This window comes from Taudactylus pleione, unplaced genomic scaffold (assembly GCF_031769625.1).
Source record: "Taudactylus pleione unplaced genomic scaffold, aTauple2 ptg000040l, whole genome shotgun sequence".
Lineage (NCBI taxonomy): Eukaryota > Metazoa > Chordata > Amphibia > Anura > Myobatrachidae > Taudactylus > Taudactylus pleione.
Genome location: NW_028284442.1, coordinates 32,132,295 through 32,137,192, shown reverse-complemented (window position 1 = coordinate 32,137,192; position 4,898 = coordinate 32,132,295). Strand labels below are relative to the sequence as shown.

Here is a 4,898-nt window from a genome sequence, read left to right as displayed (position 1 = left end):
CCTCAATTATGAAGCAATTGGTTTGTTTGGGCCCCCAGAAGACAAGCTACCAATGGGCAGCTGACATTGCTGGCAATGATCTCTATGTGCACAAACTGGCTTTACAGAGGCAAGATGTTGTCGACATCATCATCCGATTCCTCACCCTCATCAGTGTCACTATATCATCTTTCTTCACACAATATTAATTTGTCCCTGCTGGAATCCACCAATATAGGTGCCTCTATAATTTTTGGACGTAATTGGCCCAGAAGTCCCCCAGGAGTACATGTGCAGTCGTCGGCCAGTGCATGCCAGAGCCGCGGGGGACCCTGGGAGGGATTCTACTGGATCCCTTTTGGGTAAAACTCCAATAAGATAGGCTTCTATTAGGCTATGGATATAAGAGAAAATACCTCACGCTCACTAATATGGGTATAAAGTAGGGAGCAACAATGCAAGCAAAGGAGTCCCAATGTCCTTCGTTCATTAAACTAGAAGAGGGGGGGGTTGTAAAATCCGCCACTAGAACTTATGTATCAGTACTCCTATTTAGTACTATCAAATAAGGATATGGTGTAAAGTAAAGGCAAAAAGTTATTTTACTAAAAATGTCATAGAAAATAAACAACAGAACTTAGCAATTAAACTGTCTCAAAAACTGGCATGGAATCCGCAGAAATCGCTAGATAGACATACAAATTCCAAAAAAAGGGAGAAAAAAGAAATAAAAAACAATTTCCAAATGAAACCAATGATATTTTTATCCTAATGTCCTGATTCCAAACAGAATGTAATAATTATGTGAAGTAATTACATTATGATTCAAAAGTTCTGTTAGAGGGTGGCATCCCACAACTCATACAGATAATGTTGTCTCCAAAGTTTGTCAGAGGTGCCTGTTAATAAAGGTGTTCCTCCTATACAGTTCAAGGTTCCTGATGGGGGTACCCCTTGGTAGAGATGGTTAAGGATAAGCAAACGGGTGTGACTGCAGTGGGAAGACAAGAAAGCTATAGACTCCGGACCAGCTGTCTGTCTGAAGGCTAGGTAATTAGTGATGCACCAGTCATGGACAGCACATTCCTGATCCTATGATCTCAAAACCACAGTATCAGTCTTGGGGGGGATGACTCTAGTATTAAACCTTACCAGACTAGCTACCAGGCACCCCCCACCTACAGAGTCTTACCTTTGTCTTACACCGGTGTCCTGACCCCATCTGTCTCCGTCTTCGCAACAAGCGCCGTCCGCGGCTTGGTGACTTTCACTGTACAGCCGTTGGTGCTTCCGGGTCTCGTGGATGCAGTCACATGACTGCCGATGTGATGCTGGTCAGAGATGCGTCCCAGGCTTTGACCGGTAACAGTGTTCTGGCCTCGCAGGATATACTCCTACGCGTATCAGCCCATTGAGGCCTTCATGAGGGAGTCAATGGTGGCCATCTTGCGTGTGAGCATTAAATGTCCCAGCTGTCTGATGTCACTTGAACTTGATTGGTCCAAGCGTATGTCTGGCAAAATTATTCAATTGCTGCTTCTATTTTGATGATAATCTCGTAACTAGACAATTTGTTAATTCTAAAGTCAGGGAATAACACTACACAGAGAAATTAGATTAGAAATGCTACAACTCGACCATTCTAATGGTGAAAAGAATGAGTTAAATGTGTGTGTGTGTGAATATATATATATATATATATGTACATGTAATAAAAATAAATATAAATGTAAATAAGGAATAATGGAATTAACTGTAAATAAAAAAAGAAAATGATAGTAATAAAATAAATATAAATAAATGAAATAGAAATATAATTATAAATATAAATCAATAATAATACTGAAAATGAAAATATACAACGTGATGAATCGTTTTTTTTTTTACATAATGGTATTAAATTAGAGGAAGCAGTTGGAAACTACTGTGATGATGGTATGGATATGTTGGTATAGATACACTTTGGTATGTCCTCAAGCGGGTAATGGTAATAATGATGAAATACACGTTGTGTATGTTTCATATAGAAGGTTATAAATAGCAGATCCTTTCATAGGCAGTTATGATGTAACATAGTGGTCTTATCTAATAATCTTCAATGTAATATTGACCACCCTAAACTCTATAAAGGCTCTAAATTATTCCTGTACTTCCTTAAATATAGAGTACCCTACTAGGTGTGAATCTGCAGAGAACCCATATTCTGTAGGGACTGAGTAAATGATAGCTCTCGATATATTTGGAAATCAGAATTTTTATGTAGGTAATCAGTTAGCCTGTGATAACCGCCTTAACTTCATTCTCTATGTTCAAACCCTGTAGCTTGAATGTTTTTAAAGTGTATATCCACTTAAGTTCTTCCTTGTTAATCTTCTTTTCGAAATCACCGCCCCTCCAGTTTTTTTCCAACATGTTTGATCCCTATGTATTTCAGACCCTCAGGATTTTGTTCATGTTTTCTTTAAAACGACTAGAAAGATGGTGTGTCTCTAGCCCTTTTTTCACATTTCTGATGTGCTCTGATATGCGGGTTTTTAATGGTCTGATCATCCTACCAACATATTGCATCTTACATGGACATTCAATGAGATAGATGACTCCTGTACTTTGACATGTAATATGTTTATTAATATCATATGATTTTTGGGTTATGTTTGATGAATAAGATGTGACTTTTTTTGTAGATATGGTATGTGTCTTGCAGAATATACAGTTCCCACAGTAATAGGATCCTTTGCTAGGTTTCCTTTTTGTCAGCATTTGTCGAACATTTCCATCTCTTAGTATTGAAAAATTAAAGGCATGAATTTTTGACGGTCCACAGACACGCAAACTGGTGAAGGATCCAAATTTTACCACATCTATGACTGAAACCGAATCTGAAGCCTGGTTGAGTAATGTGTCTGTCATTCACAATTTTTTAGGCAATCACAAGGCAGACAACTGTCATGAATTAATCCACAACATGCTAAAATGTTTCGAGAAAGTAGGTGCCAACATGAGTATTAAAGTAAATTTTTTGTACAGCCATTTAGATCACTTCCCATCCAATCTAGGAGATTTAAGTGAATAACAGGGTGAACACCAGGATATTCAGGTAATGGAAGAAAGATATCAAGGAAGGTGGGATCGTCACATGATGGCCGATTACTGTTGGTGTCTGCAGAGGGACTGCCCACAACAAGAATACAATAGAAAATCCTACAAAAAAACGGTTCTCATAGCTTCCTAACACTTATGTATGTAATTATCTTGTGTCTTTTTATAACATTTTACAAATCAAATTTAATCAGAATAAAAAAAAATATCTTGGATGGATCATTGACATAATATGAAATATACTAATCTTTCTAAACATTCGAAACTACCTGATCCTCTGAGATATTGCTTTTGATCTAATTATACCAGCTGAGTGATAACCAACTTTGAGTTAAATCAGTAATTATTGTTACACGTTTATCCAAGATGCTATGTTATTCAATGTATACTACTTAAGTGTAACAATTGAAGTATGCTTATGCAATACTTTTCTTGAACACTATGTACTTTATTTTATAAAATGGACTATCCATCATAATAGTCCTACATTCATTTGAATATCCATTTTTGTTCTGACCTGGTGCTGGTACTATAGTACCCTTTTTCTCTTATTACCTACAGCCATAATATACTTGATTTGCCCAATCTCATCTGATCTTGGAAGCTAAACAGTAATAGGCCTGGTTAGTACTTGGAAGGGAGACCTCTGGGGAATACCAGGTGCTGGTACTGTCGATGCACAGGACAGAACATCTTTTTGATACAGTCTGATTGTATGATCATTATACCTATATAGTGTTAATAATACTGATAGTCGTATGCTAATACCAATACTATTTTGCCATAAGATTTCATTCTATCTATTGGAATCTTAATTGAAACAAGTGACCCGCTTTATCACTTAATATAACTTAATTGTTATTAATATTTATGGTACCCTAATTTTAAAATATTGTAATAAAGGTAATTTTTTAATTTATACATATTACATGATCAAGAGTGCCCCAGCAAATAGTCCTTTTCTTTTTTCCTTTTGGTTGTTCACTGTTCCCATAATCATCAGTTTTAATATTTAAGCTCTTGAGTCATCACTGATAGCAATCACAGGGAACTGCCATCCTAGGAGCGATGTCCAGATTCAGGTGATATCTGTTCAGAGTCACACACCGTCATCACCACATAAGGTGAAGTTGCACATACACAGCAATTGCACACATCCATATTTCTGGTATAAGAGAAATAGTTTTTTAAAACTCTAGAATTAAAACAGCTCAGCTCATAACTCCTGTCTCGCTTTTGATGGGACAGACCAAATTCTTTTTCTCTATACCAGGACTATTGTCCCAACTGTCAGGAATATTGGGAGGTATGTACCGAGCGCAGCCAGTAGCAGGTGCCGAGTATACCACTGGTGTGTAAACCATTGGTGCCAAGCTGGGGCATAGCGAGGGTGGTTCCAGTGGAGCAGGAGCTCTGGTCGCCAAAATGGACAGAGGACGCCATTCAGGTTCCCGGAATTCATGGGGCGCTGCACAGTATGGTGGCCACCTGTTAGTTTTATCTCGGTTTCTTGCTCTATATCCTAAATAAGTTATATATCTTAGATCTGTTTCTACATTTCATGCTTCCTCAAGCTGCCCAGATTGCCTGGCCCTCCCTCCTCTGTGATCATCTTCTGTCACCTCCCCTTTCCTGTCAGATTGATTGCATTCACTTCACAACTCTTTAATTCCTTCCCCTATCTACCATGGGATTGGCTCTTTGCCACTGTCCACTGCTTTCTTATTGGCTTCTGTCTCCACCCCTCTCTGATTGACTCTTTGTCCCTCCCCTCTCCTTTCTTATTGGCTTCTGTCACCACCCATCTCCTCTCCTTTTCT

The 4,898-nt window shown here is 38.2% G+C and overlaps 1 pseudogene; it reads left to right on the top strand.

The window, feature by feature from the left end:
• The first annotated feature begins 3,631 nt into the window (after window positions 1–3,631).
• LOC148538502 (5S ribosomal RNA) lies at window positions 3,632–3,747 on the top strand (annotated as a pseudogene).
• The last annotated feature ends 1,151 nt before the right edge of the window (window positions 3,748–4,898 follow it).